The sequence below is a fragment of the Neopelma chrysocephalum genome, unplaced genomic scaffold (genome assembly GCF_003984885.1).
Source record: "Neopelma chrysocephalum unplaced genomic scaffold, ASM398488v2 Primary Assembly neopelma1_23, whole genome shotgun sequence".
In the NCBI taxonomy this organism is placed as follows: domain Eukaryota; kingdom Metazoa; phylum Chordata; class Aves; order Passeriformes; family Pipridae; genus Neopelma; species Neopelma chrysocephalum.
This window is the reverse complement of record NW_020897691.1, coordinates 17,235,587-17,260,523: the sequence shown is the minus strand read 5'-3', so window position 1 is coordinate 17,260,523 and position 24,937 is coordinate 17,235,587. Positions and strand designations below refer to the sequence as shown.

Genomic DNA, 24,937 nt, shown 5'->3' with positions numbered 1-24,937 from the left:
TGTCATGTACTGATGGTATCTTCCATATTTGCATCAACATCGTTCATTGGTGCCTTTCTGTTTTTAACAGGTTACAGACAGCATTTACAGTTAGATAGCTCATTTAAATAAGTTCATTTGTCCTCTCTTCCTGGATTAAGCTATTCTCACACTTTATCTCAAATATATTTTATATTAAGTAATTCTGACCATGGCTAGGCTTCGCGAATGAAGATTTGGGAAGGACTCTACCCACATTTGCTACAAGCACGCTGGTGGCTAAAAAGGCCAATGTGAGATAGGCAAGTCCGGTTGCAAAAGGCACAGTAGAAAGACTCCTTAGGTGCTATTGGCAAGACACGATTCTTTCTGCGTTGTCTTTTCTCCTCGAGAGTGATCCTGCATGCGTTTTCAAAGGAAGCAGCAGCGTTACAGATAGTGTGTCTCCAGGCCTCCCGATTGGAGGCCAGAGTAAATCAGTTATGTTGATCGATATGGCCAAGGCTGAGATGTTGTTTCAGGGAGTCCTTGTATCTTCTCTTCAGGGCTCCTCTCTTGCAGCAGCCAGTGGCAAGTTTACCATAAAGCAGGATCTTAGGGAGGCAGTGGTCCTTCATCCTTGAGACGTGCCCTGCCCAACGCAGCTGTGTTCTCAGCAACGTGGCCTCAATACTTGTGACTGCTGCCTATTCTAGAACAGACGTATTAGTCACATAATCTGACCAGTGGATGTTTAGGATTGTATGGAGGCAGCGTTGATGGAAGCGTTCTAAGAGTCGTAGGTGGTGGCGGTAGATGACCCATGATTTGGATCCATATAAAAGAGTAGACAGCACAATGGCTCTGTAAACACTGATCTTTGTATTTTTCTTCAGGTGTTTATTTTGCCAAACTCTTTTATGGAGTTTTCTGAAAGCTCTATATGCCTTTGCTAACCTGTTGTCTATCTCTCCGTCAATCTTACCATCCAAGGAGATGAGGCTACCTGGGTAATTAAACTGCTGGACAGATTTGAGCTCTGATTGGCCAATGGTGATATGGGGATGATAGAAGACTTCCTGAGGTGCAGGTTGATAGAGAACCTCTGTCTTCTTTAAGCTGACTTCCAGCCCAAAAAGCTCAGCAGCCTCTGCAAAACAGGATGTTAAACGCTGCAGAGCTGCTTCTGTGTGGGCGACGAGGGCGGCGTCATCAGCATAAAGCAGCCCACGGACAAGATGATTTAAGGTCTTAGTGTGGGCCTTCAGTCGCCTTAGGTTGAATAGACTTCCATCAGTATGATATCGAATTTAGATACCATCTTCATGATACTTTGGAGCATCATGATGAAAAAGATTGTGAATAGGGTAGGTCCAAGAATGCAGCCTTTTTTCACACCATTATTTATTAGAAAGGGCTCAGAAAGTGCATCGTCATATCTGGCTTGGCCGCGCTGATCCTCATGAAATAAGATAATCATTTTAAGGAACTTGGGGAGACAACCTAAACATTCCAAAATCTGCCATAGACCTTTTCTGCTCACAGTATCGAAAGCCTTGGTGAGATCAACAAAGGTTACATAGAGACCTTTATTCTGCTCCCTACACTTCTCTTGCAGTTGTCTGAGAACAAATACCATGTCTGTGGTACTCCTGTTGGCTCTGAAACCACATTGGCTTTCAGGTAGAATTCCTTCTACGATAGCTGGTATTAGTCTGTTCAAGAGTATTCTTGCCAGGATTTTGCCAGCAATGGAGAGTAGAGTATGGCCAGTCTTCGCGAACGAAGATTTTGGGAAAGGTCTTTTACCTTTCAAGCCTGCGCAATGGATTTTTTAGGTGAGACACAGCCCACCCTTTAATCCAAAGGTTCATCTGCCGGGGCCAAGCGAGCTTGGACAATGGCAGTGAGGCCCTCAGGACGTAGGTTTGTTTAGAGTGACCTTCTCTTAGATGGATGGCCTTACAGGGCTGACGAGCTCCATCTGCCCGGGGGAGTATCCCTGACCGGGAATCGAACCCGGGCCGGGCCCCCTGGTGGTCTAGTGGTTAGGAGAGCAGAGTAATACCACAGTAATGTGAAGAGCATGATTTATCTCCTTTCTTCTTATACAAAGTGATGATGACTGCATCACAAAGGTCTGATGGTAATTCACCTAGTTTCCAACAGCGCGCCACAAACTCGTGAAATTTAGCATGGAGTGCTTGGCCCCTATGCTTCCAGACTTCGGGTGGAATTCCATCAACCCCAGCTGCCTTGCCAATTTTCACCTGCTGTATGGCCTTAAGAGTTTCTCCCATAGTAGGGGCAATATCCAATTCATTCTTCACCAATTGTTGTGTAATGTACTCAATTGCTGAGTCTTGAACTACACGACTAGTACTGAAAAGAGTCTGAAAGTGTTCAGACCATCAATTCAGAATGGAGGTTTTATCTGTAAGAAGCGTTTGACCATCTGTACTGAGTAGAGGGCTTTGGACCTTGTGTGTAGGCCGATATGCTGTTTTCAAGGCCTCATAGAATCCTCTGTAATCACCCATATCTGCGCATAATTGAGTTTTTTCAGCTAGATTGATCCACCACTTGTTCTGAATGTCCCGGAGTTTCTGTTGGAGCTTGCTGCATGCATGACAAAAGGCTGCTTTTCTTACATGACAAGTTGTAAGTTATGTAAGTAATTCTACTGCAAAAGGAAAATGTAGGGAAAGGCATGATCCACCTTCTTCAATGTTTAGATTTCTCTCCTAAGATATAAAAGACCAGGATTTAAAGTCATGTTCAGAGATGAGCAAAGAATTGGGATCTAACTGGGCTTTTTTGGGAGTCCTTTTCTCTTTCTAATCCTATTTGTATTTATACAAATATATATATGTATACAAATGTATGTATTTACTTTTATATGTAAAATTAAATTTAGGGTTTCTTCATACCGAAGCTCATCTGCTCTCTCAGTAAATTTGGAAATTCCTCCCAAAATCTTTACTCCCATGAAAGTATATCAAAATGTTCTTCTTTAGAGTTGTTACAGTAAAAGCAAAGACCTGTGCCTCCTGATAAGTGTGACACAGGTGTCTATCAAAACAAGCATATGAAAATCATCCACTGAGAATGCAAAATTAAATCTAGGAAACTCAACCCCCAAAAGGATTAATCCTAAACAATTACTTACAAGCTGAGCAATTCAATTATTAACAGGGCCAGAAATTTGCATTCTAACTACAGTGCATCAATTATCAGTCATCTAGATATTATCCCAAGGTATATTGGATCAAGGTTACAGCCCATATCTTTTAATTTCAGCTCATTAGATGAGCAGTCTGAGACATTATTTAAAAGAATGACCTCTTAATATTGTTATATGATATCCTCTCCTTTAAATTCAGTAGTTGGAGCAAATAGCAGTACAGTCTTCCCCAACAGGAACAGGAATGTCCAGGTAAAGGACAGTATGATGGAGGGATTATCTTTTAAATAGTTGCTACTGTTTCATAAGTGTGCCTAAAGCCATGAAGCTGCATTAGCCTATATAGTTGTGCTCAGAAAGGGTCTAACAGCAAGTCGATCAGACTAATGTTTTCTGCTCTGTAGAAAATCTAAAATGGCATTGGCTGTAAAAAGACGTTTTAGCATCAATGTATTTGTGAAGGGCACTCCACACAACTACAGCTTTCAGGCAGTTTACAGTTTGTGGGGTTTTTCCCCCAATATATTATAATTAGGAGATAAACATGCACAAAAGACAGTCATTGAAAATCTTGTTCCAAAGGCTTGTTTTTCACTAGATCTGGTGAAATGTCTTGGGTTTTATTTTCAATGTTTTAAATCATTGATTTAAGGGTTTTCTGTTCCTTATAACATAGCTGACTTACTGCGAGTTTGGAACTAGGAGTATGGAATGTACTCAGTCCATTTCAACCAGTCATTTCCTAACCCCTGAGAGTACTTCATATGCCAGCAAGGGAGAGGTGGCATTTAGTGTAATCCTTGGATGTTTGAATCTCTAGAGTTACACTTTAACATAAACCCTTATGCTTGAATTAGTTTTCTTCATTTGTCAGTTATAGTTTTGCCTCTTTCTAATTCTTGGCTGTGGCTTGCTTTAAAATATCTACTTACTTTCCAATACTTACTGCAGACGTTGTGCAGAGTTCAACATTGTGGGAGAAATAATTCTGTTCAGTATATATTTGCAATACTGAGATTGAGCTGCTTTGCCAGGAAGGAAGGAAGGAAGGAAGGAGGGAAGGAAGGTGGGAAGGAAGGAAGAAAGGCAGAAAGAAAGTAAGAAAGAAAAAAGAAAGGAAGAAAGAGAGAAGAAAGAGAGAAAGGAAGAAAGGAAGAGAAAGTGGGGAAATCATCAGAATATTTATACACAACTTGCAAAAGCAAATGATGAGTAGAAACTGTGAATTTCAAGTTTAGCTGGTATTGTCCCAGGGAACTGAGACTTGCTATTCTACACATTTATATCACAGAATCATAGAATGGTTTGGATTGGAGCGGACCTTAAAAATCATCTAGTTCCAACTTCACCAACAAGGGCAGGGACACCCTCCACTAAACCAGGTTGCTCAAAGTTCCATCCAACTTGGCCTTAAACACTTCCAGGAGTGGGGCATCCACCACTTCTCTGGGCAATCTGCTCTAGTGCCTCACCATTGTCATAGTAAAGAATTTCTTCTTAATATCTAATCTGAACCTACTCTCCATTTGAAGCCATCCTCTCTTCTCCTATCACAACATGCTCTTGTAAAAAGTCCATCTCCAGCTTTCCTGTAGGCCCCCTTCAGGTGCTCAAAGGACACAATAAGGTCATGTCGGAGCCTTCTCCTCTCCAGGCAGAACAACACCAACTATCTCAGCCTTTCTTTGCAGGAGAGGTACTCCATCCCTCTAATCAACTTGCTGGTACTCCTCTAGACTTGGTCCAACAAACAGGTCCATGTCCTTCTTATGTTGAGGACCTCAGAGAAGGACACAGTACTCCAGGTTAGGTCTCACAAAAGTGGAGTAGAGGGGCAGAATCACTTCCCTTGACATGCTGGATGCACTTCATTTAATGCAGCCCATTACGATTGGCTTTCTGGGCTGCAGGCACACATTGCCAGATCATGTCCAGCACCTCATCTGCTAACATCCCAAGTCCTTCTCCCCAGGGCCGCTCTCAATCTGTTCATCCCTCAACCTGCTTTGATACCAGGAGTTGCCCCAACCTTGCACCTTGCACTTGGCCTTGTTAAACCTCCAAGGTGTCCATGGGCCCACTTCTTGGCCCTGTCCAGGTGCCTCTGGATGGCATCCTGTCCTTCAGGTGTGTCAACTGCACCACTAAACTTGATATCATCTGAAAATTTTCTGAGGAAAAAATAGAATGGTATCGTATATCTATATAGGTATAGAAATAATTTAATGTAATAAAATAATAAAATATAATCAGATGTATAAGAGGTGTTTGGGCGGTGGGGTTTTGAGATACTATCTGAAGTGCTTTGGAAATCTATAACTGGATAATCTGAATCCCTCATGAACAATGCTTGCCTGTGTCACTGAATTAACAGAGCTAGCAATCATGTTTTTTCTAGTTGGTGATTTAATGTATCCCTTACACAAATGGGCCCTATGTCCTAACCCAAGCAATGCAAGTCAGACCTCTCATTTCTAGAATATTGTCAATTCAAAATGAAGATGTCCAGGTGTTCTGTCTTTGCAAAATAAAAGAACATGGTAATAGAAAGAGACCGAGTAGAGGAGGAAATTTCAAATAATTTGATAAGATTAGTTGCACTTCCCTTCTATGATTAATTCTGCACTTTAAATGAAAAGAAGGTATTTTGTGGAAACTCTCAAAAGTACAACTGGTTTGCTCTTCTCTTGCAGCAAGGTGTGCATCACTGCTAGCAAAATGACGAGAAATAATTGTCTGCATATTCTTCAGTGCCCTGGCCACAGTAAAAATCTGTGAGAGCCACCAGGCAAACTCAGAGCACAAGATATAGTTCAGTGGCATGACAGATATGCCGTACACTCTGGTGATTTCCTACTTCATGGAAAACGCGAAGAGAAAACACTGGAATATTCATTGCAATGTTCTTACTCGTGAACTCCCAAGGCTTAGCAGCCTTCCCTGTACAGAATACAAGGAATTAAAAATAATTTAAGATCAGCTTTGTTTTCCCATTCTAAATTCAAGATTAGTAATAAAGGAGAATCAGACAAAGCCATAGGTACTTATCATAGCCTCTACACTCAAGTATCAAGGATCTCCTGGTGTTAGAGGATCAGTCAGGGAGAAAAAAGGTTTAGGTGTTCAATGTATTGTCATGAAATTGTAAATGAGTGACAGCTTTTCCAAGTAATTAACTCCAGACATTTCTGAATGCCAGTCTGTATCTTGCCTGGCGTAAGTCAGCAGTAGCTTATCACTGACTTCTGAATGATATCTCACAAATGTGAGATCAGCTGTAACTCAACAACCATCACACAATTTGATCAGTTGGCACAGTATATATTTTTGTGTCTTATTATACAGAATGTATTTCTTGAGTGCAGCCATTGTGATTTACCCTTGGGTCATAATTACAGACCATTTTTTCTCTATGCTTCACAGTTGAGAAAGTTCCAAAAATATACTGAATTCTTAATATCAAATCTAAATACAGCTTATTTATCTTTAAATTCACATTAAACCCAATTTTTTAAAAAAAATTATCTAGTCCTTTATTGCAGGTTTTTAGCATTTCTTGCAATATCGATCTTAAATGGTTGTTTCCCAGGATTAATAACTGCACACTCATTGGCTTTCTGTGTCAATTGTTAATGTAAAATCTTTATGGTTTCTACCTTACTTTCAACTATTTTGTTGGTGTTTTGTGGGAGTTTTTTTGTGTTGTTTTTTTTTTACTAAAAGAGTAGTCCTTTCACATTTTTTTGCCTTTTTACAATCTTGTCAAATTAACACAGGTCATAGAGACTCTGTACCATATTGCGATTCAAATGCCTTTTGCCACATACAAACCTCCTCAACAAAATCCTTTCTGTGCTGACTACCTAGATATTTTTATCACAGGCTTCACATTTCCAATGGTTCCTCTTTATACATCATGGCATTTAAACCTCTTTGGGTGTTTTTTTACTTATCACGTGGTCTGTCTTGAACAGCTGTTCAGGGTCTGCTACAGTGGCATGGAAATGTGAAGGGAAAGGTCATTATTTATACTGAAATTGGAGGTGAAAAATGTACATAAATTCACTGAGGTTTATGTCCAATGGTGTTAAATTTTATAAAACACCTTGAGGACAGCTGGTACCACACCAGCCTGTCAGCATTCATACTGTCTAGAAAAGACTATGAAGAAAAATATTTCAGAGTCAACCATGATTTATTCAGCTGTTGCTTAAATCTACCTTAAAAAAAAAAGAAAACTTTAATGAATTATCTCAGCTCTGACTGTGCCTACTTTTTAATCTACCAAAGCACCTCCAATAACTCTCAGAGGCTGAACAATCTCCATTGCCATTGAATGTTACAGACTCATCGCAAATCGAAGATGTGTCCTGTCTTTGGAGTCTTTGAGCAATCCAAACCAGGTTAGTGAAAAGGAAGACGGAAAGGTCCTATTTTCAGGAGTAAGGAATCAGAAGAGAAAAAAAACACTCGAAGTTTAATTCTTTATTCTTAACATTTCATCAGCCTCTTCAATAGGTTCTGGAGTCTCAGTGAAGAAGGGCAAAGTAAGGCACCTTCCCTGTCAAAGAACTGGACTAGCATGAGGATGCAAGGAAAAAGCCCAAAGCTAGTGTAAAGACTTGAAATTCCGGACCTCTACAAGGGCATTTGTAGGATATAAGGTAAGAAGGGACTTCTGCATTGGAGCAATACAACAGTGTTGTTGTGTATTCCTAAGTATACCAGAGTTTCTACATCGATATTCAAAAAATGAGTACTGGATATTAATGATGGGCAGGAGAGAACAGATTATTTTTGTCAGTTCCATTCCCATAAAAATGAAGGATGAGTGGATAAAAAGACACAAAGTGATGCTCAAGAGCAGTAGTGTTTCCTTGAGGAACATATGACACTGCATGAGAGCATTCATAAGTCAGAGGCGAGGAAATGGATGGCAAATTGTGACAAAAGCAGGTGAGTCCCCAGTTTCACTTTCTATGCTTGTTCCAGTTTTGATGCATGTATCTTAATGCACTGGGCTGACAACCACGATGGCCAACAGATTCACAAACTCAGCAAGGGCCTGTATCCAGCCTGATAAATATATGGTGTTTTCATTCAAACATCTATTCTGGTTTTTAAATGTTCTGAGTTTATTGACATCGGCTGTTGAATTTTTTTCTTTTTGTTGCTGATGTTCAGCAGTCCTAAAAACCAGGTCTAAGATTTTAGTCTTTTTTCTTCCTAACATCAATGAGACTTCTTAGGATAACAAAAAATTCTGTTAACATATATACACATCCATGTGTATAAATGTTTGCAATAGCAATGTCTAAATATGAAAATAAAGAGTGTTTATCAATTTGCTAGCTACTGACTTTTAGTGCCTTCTAGGATACCATGCCTGACCCACAGTGTGGCTCCACAAGAGCCTAATTTTCTTCTGGTCATATCTGACAGCTCTGTGTTGATATCTTGAGTATCCAAAGATGCTGTGTTGGCTTTGTTTGGAATAGATAGTTATAATATAACATTATAAATTATACAACACTATATAAGGTTATAATATAGTGTGGATAATACAAGGATTGTTTTTGTCATTGCTGAGCAGTGCTTTTTCTCAAAAGTCTGATTTATCTCCCTTAAGTAATAACTATCTTATTTCACCACTGATGAATTCCAATTTTAGTTCAGTACAGTCATCCATGGAATATCCAAAAAATGTTTTTATTTTGTTTTGTTAAACAAACAAACAGGAAAACAAAAAAAACAACAAAAAGTTTTTTTATAAATAAGTCACAGAAAAATTATTTTTATCTTCTTTCACATTTTTAAAGCTTCATTAAATATACCACCTTTCAGTTTTCTACCACATTCTGCTATATGAACAGCACTCACACTCTGGCAGGAGCTAGATTAGCATTGTTTCGGATCCTTTCAGATTACCTTTAAACATCAGCATGTGCAGCCTTTGTGCCTTGACGTTTCATACCAGTTCATGCCTAATGATTTTTTACTGCCTCAGGCTTCAAATCTTCCCATGCTGATAAATAATGCATTTCTTTTCATTTCATATTTTGGGTGCTGTAGTTGATCACAAACCTCTTTGTAATAGAATTAGGTCTCTCTCCATGGGCACAATTTCCATTGCAGAGATAAGTGAGATGATGTCAGGCTACAGGCAATTAAAGGACGATGCACACTCCTCTAGATAGAGGAGCAGTATCAAAACAGAAGCTAAGTAAGACTTTGACTATGTAATGAGCTTTCCAAAGCTGGACTTTCCTCAGCCTTGGCTGCATGATATTGCTTTGGACATTGGGTTTTTTTGGGTGTAAGGATGTGTTCTGTTGTCAGATCCTAAACAAGTAAGGGCCTTGTAGGTGATACATTTAAGCACACACACCAAATCAGAGTGAACTCCAAGAGTAAGATGGTCTCTATAACCTTTGTGTTTATCTAAAGCCTCTAAAACAACATGAAAGCCGTACCCATTGCCTGATACCACAAAAGAACCTTTCTGTAAAAAAGCAGATTTAGAATTGTAGCTGGTTGATTCAATTCCAAACATGTCATCCAAAGCTTGCAAACATTTATGCATGTCTTAATGAAAGTGCTGATAACTCCATGTTTCAGAGTATCAAATAATTGTACAACTGAAATATATCCAGGCTACACAATTAATCATAATAATAGCACAAAATATGCTAAAGGTGAACCAGTCGAAAGATGCATCCTTACTCTGATTGTCACAGGGAAGAGAAAGCACTGATTTACTTCATTCTCCCTGTTCTCTCTGTATGAGCAGGAAAAATAATTGCTACTGAAGCTGTACTCCCTCTTTAAATGGACTTACTGTTTGGTTTTCTGAAAGAAAGAGAAAAGACAAAGAAACCTACCTGCCTTTCAAGCTTTGCATAATCACCATTACTATTTCTATTTTTTTTTTGTATCAAGATTACAATGACTCATGCTTTCTACTTGACTCTAATATCACTTTACATCTCCTTATCTTTCTTATAATACTTTACATGATGTATAAAGAGCTGTGTCCTAAAAAGTTGTGGGCTGCCTTGGTTCAATATACTGGATTTTTCAAATAGGGAAGACTAATGAGTTTTTTCCACTCACCTTGTTACACACTGAAAAATAGAATGTGAAAGAAGCTTAAACAACTCCAGTCTCTGGTAGAGTGAGTCAGTGAGTATAAAATTCTTGGTATCACTCCATACAACGGATATAGCTTTCTAAAATGAAAGGCATTACTGCTAGCTTTTGAATGGCTATTTCAGAAAATGCTGTCAAGTTGTCAACTGGACATCCAAAATAAACCTGAAAGAAATAGTGTATTTGTAGGTCAGAAGTTCTGCTCCCACCTCCTCAGGAGGTGACAAAGCTCCAGGTCCAAATTTGTACATGTACATTGAGTTTAGACAGAATCTTAACACTCAATTTGAATTTGCAGTGCTTAAAACCCTCATACATCTGTTTCACTACCCTGTGGCACCACCATAGCTAAAGTTCCCAGGCACTCCTAGATCTGTACCATTTTATATCAGAAGTGCAGACACCTTGGCACTTTTTCAACCGCTTGGTCCCACCAAGAATGGAGGTGTTCTTCACAATATTTCCCTAGGGCTCATGTTGAAGACAGCACTCTTGAACAACATCTCATGAGGCAAGTACAATATACAGCAGCATCTTTCTTTCATTGCAGCACTTCATATACTGACAGGAAGGCCATAAGGAATATTGGCATCCAACCCCATTCTCAGTTTCAAGGTGACTCTCACTGCCAAGGAGATAGCTTAATGGTGCATTTATCTGAGAGTTTGTGGAGTGAGAAATTCTTCCTTCCAAATATTTCTTCTAATATACAGCATATATCAGACCATCACTAAATAAAATATTTGACTGTTGCAGTCCCAAGAAGTTTCACGTGACAGAGGTTTGAGGTGATTGGCATTTGCCCCAATTTGGAATAATCCATAGACCAGTACTTTTGGCATTTTCATGGGAGATGGGGCTCAGTCAGGCTTCAAGGGTAGCTGAGCAAAGTGAACCCCAGAATCCAACTGTCTGAAAAAGGAATTAAGGGGGACTCCTATTCTCTTCTCCTATGCATGAAAACAGGACTGTCCCTCTCCTTCATGTATTCTGGATTTTGGTTTTTGGGGTTGGATGGGGTTTTTTTGAATGAACAGGTTCAGGCCTACAAGTGGTCTGAAGAGTGCATGTACATCTAAGGTTGAATAGCTCCCCAGGGTAGCTGCTCGTTCATTTAATATGCCCTTCCTGAGGCTTTCTGGATTTCCTGCAGGACTTTGTCCCTGGATTGCTTTGGCAGGGAGAGAGTGGTGAAGCAAGACGGTCCATTTCACTGAGGGAGCCTAGGCTCCCTCCAGTCACATCCAGCAGCATAGGATAGGGTGGTAGCAGCGCTGATGCCTTAAGGTCCTTTTAGTTTTCTGATTTTTCTAATTTTTCTAACTTTTATAAGTAGTTATACAGTAGAAGTAGATTTAGAAGCAGCAGCACTTATTCCCTTACCCTTAGCACAGAAACTACACACATTCTCCCACCCCTATTACCCCATTCCATGCTCCCCTTATCAATTCTACCCCTGGATTCCATTAGAATATGTTTAGTCTCACTCTTAGATAGGCCTGTTCTGTTTGAAGAATGCTTGTATCTTGACCCTAACCGCAGAACATGGTCAGGAACTAGGTCACCCTGTACCCCTTGTACTCTGAAGAAGATGATGGTTGATGAAGAGAGGTTCCTGAAAAGCCCCTAGCCCCAACTTCCCAGGGGCATGTCAGGGGTGGTCCAGGGCAAAATCAGTGGGTGGACAAAACCTGGATTGGACAACCACTATTATAAATTGTAAGCATCTGTACACAGGGGGTGCGCACGTCTTGTAATTTTTATACCTAGGCACAAATTAAAACCCTTTCCTTATCTCACCTCCAAAACTAATTTGCCTCGGAGTTTTCTTCTCCCCAAATTTTCTCTAGGCAACACGCTTTCACCATGTTGTTGATGTAGCTCAGAAAGCTGTTCAGCATCACATCCCCAGTGAGAGAAAGGCCACCTGCAGCTTCTGAAATGCAAAATATTAAGCCTTGATTTTGCAGGCTTAAGCACAGATGCCCTGCATCTGTCCACTCACAATAAACAGGCCCCTGAGAGAGAGGGGCCTCAGGATGAAACAGGATGATTGAACATGCAGTTTGATATTTTATTTCATCTATAACTGTTTCTATGAACAATTGTATGAAACTGATGGTGACATTTGTTTCAAAAGGATTATCAACGTAATTATACTGAATAGAGAATTAATTAATCACAGATATTTGTCAAAAAAAAGTAATTGAAATTCTATTACTTCATTATCAGCATCATGAAGAGATTGTGTTTGCAAACAATCAAGCATTTGGGATCACTCCAGTGTCAAGAAACTAAACATAAAACCAGAAAGTAGTTGATTTTTAAAATGAGTGATTCTGTCTGTTTGATGGGTGCCACATACTATTTTTCAGCAGTTGAGTATTTATTTGTGTCTTTTAGATGATAACTGTTAAAAGTCAAAGATCTCAGATAGCAAAGCAAAATTACTTACCTACGCTAAGAAAGTAATTTGAATAGATATAGATAGGGTAAAACTAGTAATTTCTTCCATGAGTTTTCATCACTAGATTTCAGGTTATTACAGAGATCAGTATCACCCCTGTTTATTGGTGGCAAAAGTGACAAGAGAAGTGAAATGATGTTGCCTTAGTTAACAAAGTCAAGATCTGAAATCAGAACTTCTGAGTTCACTGCTCTGTCATCTAAGTAACCTGAATTCATTAAGCTAGTCTTGACTTTAATGCTATTTTCAGAATTAAGGGGTAAATTTAACTCACTCACTACTGAAGCAAAAAGTATTCCTTAATCACAGCATACAGTACCATAAGCATAGAAACGAGTATCTCATGAACATGTTGCTTGGCTGTTGGCAGAACTAAGTACCTGCAGTCAGAAATGAGGCAAAATCAGCCGGGTAATTTGTTCTTTTTCTGTCTGGATGCAGACACAGTTACCATCTGCTGCTACATCTCTGCTGGAATCATAATACCACATGTACTTAAAGCATAATCAGTCAGCAAGTCCTACAACTCAAGGTCAGGAGTTCCTTCATCTGCTGAATGGCAAAGGCCAAACTGAGGCTGTTGAACAGCGTTCCCTGAATATCCAATTGAAACTCTTCTCCAAATATCAAGGTTTCAGCAGTATCTTATAATTTTCACATAGCAGTAAAATTTGCTTTATTTTTCCGGTCCCTCAGACACATGGAAAATCAGTGAAAACTTAAACAGAAAATAACTGCTGGAGCTCCTCTACTAGGAGTCTCTGGCTAAGTGTGACCACTCATGTTAGTCATAGGGCTGTTGGCTGTTTTCTTTTTTTTTTGCAATCTATAGTGACTGTGATGGCAGCAAAGATTTATAGTTTATATATCTTTTTGGTTCAGCTGCTATATTGAGGTGTAATTCAGGTAGTGGACAGGATGATAAACCTCCAAGAATGGAGGATAAAATATATTAAATTTTAGACCTGGTTCAATTTTCTTTTAAGACTTAGAGTAACCAGCTTCTAGTACTGACAGGGTCCACAGGATTCAAACCTAAGTTTACATATATATATATGTGTGTGTAGGCATGCATTCTATATAAGCTATGAAATCTGCAGAAAGAAAAAGCACCGCTACATCATTAAGAGGAATTTTGTTCATTTCTTCCCGAGATATATTTGGATTTTTATGTATATATTTTCTCCTAAGACTTTTGCCAAGATTTCTGGAGCTTTTTGGATGCATGGCCTTCTGGATGACTTTGACCAAAATTTTCTTTTTTTTGTTTCTGTGTTTCCCATTTAAAAATAGGGGAAATAACACTGTCCTTGTTTGTAAAGCGTATGTGTGTGTACATCTGCTAAGGCAGAAAATATTTGTATCACTGGGATAAACAATTTCCCAACTCATAACTTTTCTAACTCTGGGTAATACAGCCATTTCTGCCTCACATTGGCAGAAGCATATCACATTGTGCTAACAATACTGCACACATGTATTCACATGCCTGCACAGAAGTCTGCAGGAAGAGATTATGACAATTGTGCGCCTAAGCAGGAAAAGCTGGAACAAATCCTGTATGATGCCCATGCAAGCATTCAGGCAGAAACAGAGCACAGGCAACAATCCTGGGGATTTCATGCTCCATTTCAGCAGTTCCTGGTAGGAGAGATCTCAGACATCCTGGGTTGATGTCAGAGCTGGCTCTCTCTGAGGTGTTGCAGCTGCTACAGCACCCGTAGCTGAGCACCACCCTGGAGGAGCGCCTGGCCAGCTGGACCAGCAATGTGGACAGCAGGTCCAGCAGCTGGTGTGGCATGTCTCAGAGCAAGACTTGCAGTTCAGGGAAGACTGGCAAATTATGGCTGTCAGCGTGATGTTTGCTACTGCAGCGATGTGCTGAATACTTACCAGTCCTTAATTCCTTGTGCAACCTCTCTGCTGACTCTCACTTGTTCCCGCTCTGGTTCTTGACATAATATTTGATGCAGGTTGTCCCCTCTCCTTATGCTCTTTTTGCCCCTTTTCTCATTTGAGCATGGGTAGGGATTAACCCTTGACTGAGTTTCCCAGGTTGCTTCAGTATCATTTTCACTTTCACATTTTCATGACAACTGTAGGTCATTGTAGCCTGGTGGTGAAAAGGATTTTTTAATACATTTTACCATTACACAGTTCCATCAGAAAACATAAATACGCACTGCAGAAGTTAATGTGAGGAAAGGATGAGGTGGAGGCCTAGTATAAATTATAGTGTTAGAGTACATATTATTGAAGTGTTTCACATTTGGTTAAGCCTTTCCTTTGAATTTTTATTTTTGCATTTCAATTTCAAGCCATGGAAAATTATTTTTATAATATATTCAAAAGCAAATAATTGAAGAAATAAGCTTTGGAGGTCAGGTCAGTGCAATGAAGGCAAGAAAAAGTGGTCTTTTTGTATTTCAAACTTTTCCCTGAAAATGGATCATTTCCCATTCAACAGGATTCCATTTTTAGAGCTTGCATTTTTTAGAAAATAAAATCCCACTTCTTAAAAAAATATATTCCAAAATGCATTCCAAAACTGAGTGATCACAATAGTGATAAAAATGAAGGGGGGAATGTTGCATATAATACAGGCCAAAGTTAACTACCCCCTCATTAGAATCTGAACAAAGTTTCTTGTGGATATGCTGTGGTTACTCTGTGGTTATTGTTATCACTGCAATCCAACATCCCTATTTAACTCCATCTACCTGCTCTGCTGAATGGTCAGTGCTGGTGATGTCTGTTATACAGATAAACTTGAACTACAAAGACCAATGTTATTTTTGGAGGAGATTTTGAATCTGCATTTGCAGAAACTCAAAGGCTCTCCTTGTATGCCTCTTTCCCTAAACCTACAAAGGGTCATTAAAAATTTTATTTCATGCACTTTTTTTTTTAAAATACATGTTTATGTACTCTTTTTGTTCAATTTTAGTGTTATTGGTACTGGGTTTTGTACTGTGGGATATCTATTTTAGAAAATCATTGGGAAGACACTGCTGCCATCAGGAATGGGTGTGAGATATGGTTTTCTAGGCAAGACTCAGCTCTCTGATGGGTCCCCAACATCAGTCTTCAGTTCCTGTGGTTTGGCTGTTTCTCAAATAACTCCCCTGAGCCACTTGTGAAATCCAGTCATTCCCCCACCACCCTGGCCTCAACATTTTCTGGCTCCTCACACTGCTCCCTGCTATATCTGGCAGCTTCTCCCATCATGTTGGGTAGTTTTTTCATGTCCTGCTTACTTAGCTCAGCGTCTGGTGGGGGCCCACAGCTCCCACACCCCATCTTTGTGGGCGCATTATCCATACTATGAGACGCTGCAGTGGCCTGGCTCGCCTTGCCAGCTGCCATTTATTCCCATGCTCACCAGCCACCTGAGGGATTCAAACACTGGTTAGCACATCAGTAAAAGTTGTTTTCTGCAGGCAACTCTTCCAAACTTGTCATTGGAAAACCAATGACGCCCAAATTCCCAGATATGTAGAAACAGGACAAGCAGGACCAGAGGTGTACTAAATCTTTCTTCTCACCATTCACTGCTTATTTTGCTTTTCTGCTTAATTCAGTATTTATTCTTCTTTATTCAGAAGGAAATATTGTCTTATGTTCTATATCATCAGTCTTGAAATCATTCCAGACAGTCCAGCTAGTGGCACTGGAACATCTCTAGGGATATTTCTCTGAAGGTCAGTTAGGGTTGCCCTGATAAAATTAGGGGCCTTTTCCTTCTCCAAACTTAGCAAACGACAAAAAAAAGGTTTCTATTTATTTCTACTCTTGTTATTCCCCATTGGTTTTTCACACCTTATTAAATTGTTTCTAAAGATTTATTTTGCTTTGTGAGCAGTCACAAAGTTGCAAATTCTAAAAGCTGCTATTCAGAAACCTCTGCTCTTTAGCTTCCTTTAGCTTTTTTTCTTTAACTTGTGGGTTTATTCACACCTTTAAAGAGTTTCAAAAGGAAACTTGACCCCATGCCATGCTCTAAAACTTGAGACAGCCATAGCTGATTTTGTATTAATGCAGTTATTTTCTTTCCTCTTAAAATCTGAGCTTCTTTCTGGAAAAAATGAAGCACCTACCCTGTGAAAGAAAGATTTTCCAAAAAATGAACATTTGCTTGATATATGATTCTTTTCTTTTTAATGTATACTTTGAAGGATTATTTGTAAAGTCACTGTATACCTCCAAGGTAGCCTTTATTAAATGGGGTAGAATATTTTAGTTTTCAAACTCTATTCTTTGATGTATCAGTGACATTTAGGCTTTGCTAATACATGCGATATTCTAGGTCTGTAATTTAGAAAATTATCTGCTATTCTAGATATAAATAGGGATCTTTTTACCCATCTCTAACTTCTTACATAGCTATCTTTATTTTTCTCCCATGTATAGCACAGTCATTGCTAGACAAAGAAAAGTTACTTTGACTATTTTATACTGAGAATTAAAAAACAAAAAAAGCTTTTAGTTAGGCCAAGGTGGCATTTTCCCTCATTTTCTCGTATTAGAAAGTTAAGTGCTTGGCTCTTCCAAGGTAGATATTTTTCCCCCAGAAACACTTACATGTCACAGAATTATAGAATCATTTAGGTCAAAAAAGACCTCTAAGACCATTGAGTTCAACTGTTAACCCAGCACTGCCAAGACCACAACTAAACTCATGTCCCTAAATGCCATGTTAATATGCCTTTTAAATACCTTCAGGGATGGTGACTCCACTGCTTCCCTGGGCAGCCTGTTCCAGTGCTTAACTACCCTTTTCATGAAGAAATTTTTCCTAATATATAATCTAAACCTCCCCTGGTACAGCTTGAGGCCATTTACTCTTGCCCTGTCACTTGTTACTTCGGAGAAGAGACCAACCCCAGCCTGGCTACAGCCTCCTTTCAGGTAGTTGGAGAGAGTGATAAGGTCCCCCCTGAGCCTCCTTTTCTCCTGGCTAAACACCCCAAGCTCCTTCAGCCGCTCCTCGCAAGACTTGTGCTCCAGAGCCTTCACCAGCTTTGTTGCCCTTCTTTGGAAACACTCCAGCACCTCAATGTCCTTCTTGAAGTGAGTGGCTCAGAACTGGACACCTTCCTGAGGTGTGGGGTACAGGTGGAGTGGTGAGTACAAGGGGACAATCACTGTTCTGGTCCTGCTGGTTACACTATTCCTGATACAAGCCAGAATGCCATTGGGCTCCTTGGCCACATGGATTGCTTTTTTTCCTCTGCCCCATGACTGGAGCATTGTCCAGGGTTGTTGTGACCCAAATGCAGGACCCAGCACTTGGTCTTGTTGAATCTCATACAATTGGCCTCAGTCCCTTGATCCAGTCTGTTCAGATCCCTCTGCAGAGCCTTCCTACCCTCCAGTAGAACAACACTCCCACACAACTTGGTGCCATCTGCAAACTGACTGAGGGTGCACCCAATCTCCTCATGCATAAAGATGTTATAAAGATCCATAAAGATCCCCTCATTGATAAAACTGTTAAGAAGGACTGATCCCAAGACTGAGCCGTGGGGAACACCACTAGTGACTGGCTGCCAGCTGGATGTAATTCCATTCACCACCACTCTCTGGGCCCAGCCAACCAGCCGGTTTTTTACCTAGTGAACAGTGCACTCATCCAAACCATGGACTGTCAGTTTCTCCAGGCTTTACTACAGTCTAGGTATCAAAAAATGCTGCAGAATTTCGTGGCTATGGGAATAAGAGAACCAAAGTGGTGTTTATGATCAACACAAGCTGTTGAGAGGTCTTTATTATATATATGTATCTCATCTTTTCAACTGTTTCAGGAAAGATCACACCAAAGCTTCATTTCTGTCTACCACAGGACAAAAAGATATCATGACTTTCGTAAGAAAAATATATTTTCTAGAGTTTTTCTATAAACCAAAACAGAAAGGTAAGAAATACAACACAGCAACACTCTTAAGCAGTGATGTGCCTGCTCTGACATATTGCAATTGTCTATAGTCTCCATCAGCTCAACACAGATATACCTGGAACTTCTGACTCTTTGTCAAAGAGCTGTGTCCAAGGACTGGACTTTGGGTAGTCATACTGTTTTATCTGATTCATCCCTTTGTGAAGAGGCATGAAAGTCTAAAATCTCCCTTATGCTGTCTCTTTGCCCTATTCAATGAGAAAAAGCTTCTTACAACGAGAATCATTCTGCCTTCCTCTTCTCTGTGAAGGATCCAATGTATTTTTGGATGTTATAGAAACACCCCAGCCACTTACAGGTATTATCTTCTCTTTAACTGCTTACTAATCTTGAAGGACAATCGCGTCTCCGAAGATTAATGTCTGAAATTTAAATACTTCTCAGTACTTTTAGTCTGGACAGGTCCTGGTATTGTTAGACTCTTCTGTTTCAAATTTCTAGATTAGCACCTCTTCAGGCTCTATGTAATTACTTTATTTGTTTAACTTATTATGGGAAGGGAATTCACATTGATTTCAGGCTGGGAAAAAATGGTCCTATAAAGGTAATTTCATATTTTCATTTAATCTTCTGCTTCTTCTTTTCTATTTCTCAGCTATGGTTCTAGAAATAAGAACTGGTCTTCAGCTCGCAAGCTCCCCAATAGTCATTCAAGGAAACCATAAGCTTATTTTCTGTCTTAAGCCTGCAGCTGAGGCACAACTTAAATATTGCCTTTTGCTACACAGATGAAAGACAAGAATACAACCTTGAAAACAGAGAGCTCAAAAACAATACAAACCCCACTGATATTCATAAAAGATAAAGGGAACAAAAAACCAAATGTAGACATCTAGTAAAACAATAAAGATATGCTATGGATTTAATCTCAAGTTACTCCTTAAAGACAGAAATCTCTGCAGATTACAAGACTTTATCTCTCGGTCACCCAGTGAAGAAATATCTATATAAAAGATGGAGTATATTAATTCTCCAATTGTGTGGAGAGTTAAAGTGTCAAACTCGTAGCCAAATGACACTTTCAGTTTGGCAAAGTAGTTGTAGAACTTGACAGTATAAACAGGTTCTGTTTTGTAGATATGTTTCTCCATAGTCCTGTGTGGATAAATAAACCAGAATTACAAAAAAAAAAAAGTTACTTTATTACCCGGTAAAGATTTATGGAACACAATGAACACATGAAATATGGTTTTATTTCTCATAATATTTTGATCTCTATATATTTGTTTATTTATATTTGTTAAGAATCTTTTGATCTTTATCGCCTTTGCAGGCTACTGCGCAGGTACTTTGTGGGTACTGTTCAATTGTTGGACAGGCTGGAGAAAAGCTGTTATTTGTTGAACATCAACAGGAGCTACATCAAGCATTTAAGTTTTCAAGTCCAAAATGTCAATTCAGATACCATTCATGGACTTAGCATTTTTTTCTTTTTTTTCTTTTTTTTTTGATAGATCCATTAATACATTAACTATTCTAATTAGAAAACTCTCATTTATATTCCTATTGATTTGACTAGTAATTTTTCCATCAGATTTAATGGTACAGTACAAGACTACTGCTTCTCATCAGAATTAAGACCCCTGATTCAAGAGCTTTTATAAATTTATGTGGGTCAGGTATGGTGAGCATAAACATGCAAGTTACTAGGGTCACATATTTTCTTCCTAATGAAGCTGCAATTTTTGTGACTGCTCAAAGTTGTTCTACACTTTTAATTTATACATTTTCTCTGTAACTATTTTGTGTCGTCTTTTCAGGTTACTTTAGAAACAAATAAACAAACAAATATAATCATTGCATTTACAGATTTTTATTTTAAATTTAAAATATGTAAATTTTAGTACTTAGAGCTAAGCATCAAGTAATTTGCTGGATATCAGTAGACATGGGTTTTAAGTGTGTTTGGTGTGAAATATATATTTCTTCTAGGACTGGCTAATCACTGGCTAATCACTGATGGCACCACTGATTTTCAGAGAATCTCTGAATTGAAATTACATATATATATTCTTGATAATTTTGGTGACTGTCCATGATAATCTTGTATATCTATGGATATTGTTAAAGTCTTCTTTTTAGTCAGAGAAATAAAGTTATCACAAGTCTGGTTTTGTAGACATTAGTATGGTCTTTATTAACATGATGCTCCAACTCAAGAGAAGGCAGAGGAGGAGCAGATATGAAAGGCACACATCATCCAGAGAATATGCATGTACATAGAGGTATCTAAAAGACACAGTAGATTGAGCAATTTGCTACAACAATTCAGCATTCAATAGCCAAAGAGTTGCAAGCCTGGTTTTGCTAAAAATCCAAAGACAATTGATTAAGAAAAAACAATTTCTAAAAACTTTTAAAATAGTCCTTGAAAGAGAAAGAAGTTATCTAGGAAGTCTGAAATTATCCATATTAAAAAAAAAAAAATAAAATAAAGGAAACTAACCCAAACAAAAAAAACCTCCACATAAATAAAATATAGTTTGAGAAAGAAACCCCTGATATTTCATGCCAATATCACAGGTCAGTACTTTATAATTGCCATCAGTCTGTCATTGTCAGAAGTTAGGATAAAAACTCCCAGGGAACAAATTTTGCCATAAGGAAAAGGAGGAACATAATGTCTTCTGTCTCCTGATACACCACACACTGGAAACCTTCAGAAAAAGTTCAAGGATAGGGCAGACAAGGCTGATCATAGTTTCTGATCCAGTATTGGAATTCCACCTTGATCTCTGATAGTGCAATTTACACAATAAATTGACTTGGCAACTTAAGAAGGGCCTGTTCTTCTCCTCCATCTCCCAGTCTTTCTTCTCTTGTCCTTACTCCCATTCAATACCCTGTGTTGAACAATCGGTTTTGTATACCAGACAGAAAACATCTGATTTTTATCTGATTTTGTAGAGGACTGGGCAAAATTAATTTCTGAATCTAGTGTAACTTTTCAAATTCATAGACTAATTTATGTTTGAAGGGACCTCTGAATTCCTTCTGGTCCAATTCCCCACTCATATAGGTTATTCTGGCAGAATTCATGCCGTTACATCTCTCTATCTGGAGAGATGTTGAACTAAGTACTACTGAGAGCTCCTGTCTCTTTGAAACATTTCCTCTGTCTAGTCCCTGTGCTGTGTCACCTTTTCTTGAAGTGACTATGAAGAAAGAACATGGGTCTGAAATATATCCAAACATGTTCAGAATATTTCTTTTGTCTCCAAACTCAGAACTCTGTGAGCAAGTTTCTTCTAAGTTTTTACCACTTGGGACTGAGTGCACTAGACAGAGGAGGAGATTGATTCCACCTCCACATCCCCTGAGCACCAGCTTGGTAGCAAGGCCAAGCCAGACTTTTATTGACATATCTCATTTTCCTTCTGAGTGGATTAGCCTGTGCTTGCCCGCTACCCGTATACTTGAGGTGCTCTCTGCAGGCTTGTCTGTGTAAATGAGGTTGCTTTGATGGGATCTCATTAGCACCTGCTGCTCTTGAAAGTACTAGCACTTAAAGATTGTGGCCATCAATACAACACAGAGCCACTCTTTCTCCAGTGTCCTGTACCCCTCATGCATCAGAGTAAAGCAAGTGAAATATGAAATCAAATGCTATCACTGGTTTCATTAAATATGAAATCATTAGTATCATCCCCTTAAACTCATGAAGATACATTCCTTTGCCTCATTTTGCTTTACCCTCTCTTGATTTATGGGGAGCATAATGACATTAGACTTTGATGAAAGATGTGCTTGATGGGTAAATTAATATTGCAAGATCATATTTCCATATTTTTTATCTAAATAGAAATCCAAAATGATCCTGTGAATGTAAGTAACATTGAAATACACCACTTCTTTTTGACTCACTCTCTTCCATGTATTTAATTCTAAAACTTCTTTATAATATACAATAAAAGAATAACTCTGTTATGTTCTTTTCGAGACCCCATATCGTTGCTTCAATTTTTATGGCAGCAGATGTTTTCCCTTTTGATCAGATTATCCAACTACTTTTCTACTCCATCAGGGAAGGAAATCCAGGACCAGCTGCCTGCAGCTGGGCTTTTCTTATCAATCCATCAATCTACATGGAAAACCTGTTCTCACAAACAGAGCAGCACATTGAGGGATGCATGCACAAATGTAAAAGCATGATGCACTGAATAATAGTTTAAACAACAGTTTGTTGTTCGCTGGTGCTAACTTGTCGGGTGTGCCTGTCAAGAGAGACATTGGTTACATACATGCCTGTTAGACTGACGGATGAAGAACTGTAGTGTTTTAGTGCCGCCTTGTGCTGATACCTAGAAGTGCTAGTAAGTGAAACCTCGAGATGAATTTCAACCTGCTCAGACATAATAAAGGAGCAAACTCCTGCTGCATTTTTCAGCTCTTTGCTAATAATGCCCAATAGCAAACTAAAATTTTTCAGCGAGAAAGATTTTTTCCTTCAGTGACAAAAAAGCATTTTAACTCAGACAGCAGCCACTGTAATAGCCGTGGCTCAAAAAACCCAAACAAACCACTTTTATATTAAAATTTTCTGAGCTGGAAAAAAGTGCTGCCTGGAATAGTGTGAAACTATGAGAATTGCTGTTAGTCCCTCAAACCCCACAAGTATCTTGTCAGTATCTTGACAGACAAAGTCAGTCACATGGAAAGTCCCCCTTTGTTGTGAGCTGGCTATTCAGGTCAGTGATGTTCATGAATAGAATTTAGGCAAACCTCATACCCATGTAATCATGAGAGGGGAGGAAGTTGAAAGTGAGTTAGAAGGACTAAGAAAAGGGGAGCTGAACTGAATGTACAATGTCATCACATTGCTCCTAAATGAAAAGGACAGCACCCTCTCTCTCAGTAGGCTCAGGATGCAGCACTTCATCCTCTCCTTCAGGCATAACCATGACAACTCCCAGTCTAGTTCCCTGCTCTCAGAGCAAGTGCACAAATGGACACAAGGGTGAAGTTCTTCTATCTCCATCTTCTTTTTACCTGTCTAGATAACTTGGAAATGCACAGAAGGTAAAATTTTATAGACTCATTCTTACTTTGCAATATGAGAGCAATCACTCCCTCAAATCCCTACCTTCTGGGTTGCAATATCCAGTCAGATTTCACTCAAGCATATGCTCAAAAGGCTTAAGAACTAGAAGGCAAGTAAGATTACACAATTCATTCTTTTAGTAACTTATTTTGAAATTCTAAGGCTGCACATCAACAGTGTCACTGTTTGAGAATTGTTTATACTATTGTAGGCTTACAAAAGTACCTTTCTTCCTGTCTTTCTTATTAAGGAATTTTCTATTTTCTTCTGAAATATGTTGCAGGGAAAAACAGTGATGATAAGATAACACGTATTTCTGAGGTGTAAGTGTGCTGCATACTGTGTGAAATACAATGGAAAATATAATGGATTGATATTATAGAAAAGAAAATATATATGACATCTGGAGACATCGATCAAATGCGTGGTCTGGTAATCTTTGAGACTTGTTCAAAGAAAATCCCAGAGGAAATCCCAGCTCTTGAATCATTTTGAGTGCAGTGGCATTTTGAAAAGTAGCTTGGTAACACTGACATGTTGAAGATTACTGTGACTCAATTATTTCATAGGCCTATATTATCAAGTAAGACAATAGCTGTCAACCCTGAACACTCAACATGAGAGTTAAGGTATAGGCTTGATTATTTTCACTTTGCACATTGTCACCAGCAATAAAGATTATACCATTCAAATTATGTCCCCTCTGTGGCTTTGCACAGGTGCAGTTGATGGAGGCACTGGAAATATTTTTTCTGCTGAGACATGAGACTGAATGGGTCCTACAGTGCAACCTCCCTCCATACAGCCTTCCAGGAGCACAAGAAGTTAAAAAGCAGAAATACAACGTCAGGGTTTTGGGAGGCCTTTTAAAAATTATTTCAGTTAGCCAAGAAAACATTTATCTTTTTATTAAAATCAGTAAAGGGAATGAACTGCAGTTTTGTGTGATAAACTGAAACCATTTTTATAGAGCCACCAAAAATTACTCTAAATTAAATATCTTGAAATTTTCCTGCACAGGAGATAGTAATTTATTCACAGAGGATAGACATAAAAGACTTAATACACATTCCCAAATCTAATTACTATTAAGTTCTCTACCAGTTTAGGACATATTTCAGATGTTTATGAAGAAACTGCTTTTAAAGGCTGCACTTATTTCATCGAGAGCATTCTGTCACT

The 24,937-nt window shown here is 38.9% G+C and overlaps 1 long non-coding RNA gene across 1 annotated transcript; it reads left to right on the top strand.

Moving 5' to 3' along the window:
- Positions 1-9,496: 9,496 nt before the first annotated feature.
- Positions 9,497-24,636, top strand: LOC113967461. Its single transcript, XR_003534175.1, has 4 exons — positions 9,497-9,837; positions 10,842-10,906; positions 12,695-12,783; positions 24,475-24,636. It is a non-coding gene; the product is annotated as an uncharacterized LOC113967461 (long non-coding RNA).
- The last annotated feature ends 301 nt before the right edge of the window (positions 24,637-24,937 follow it).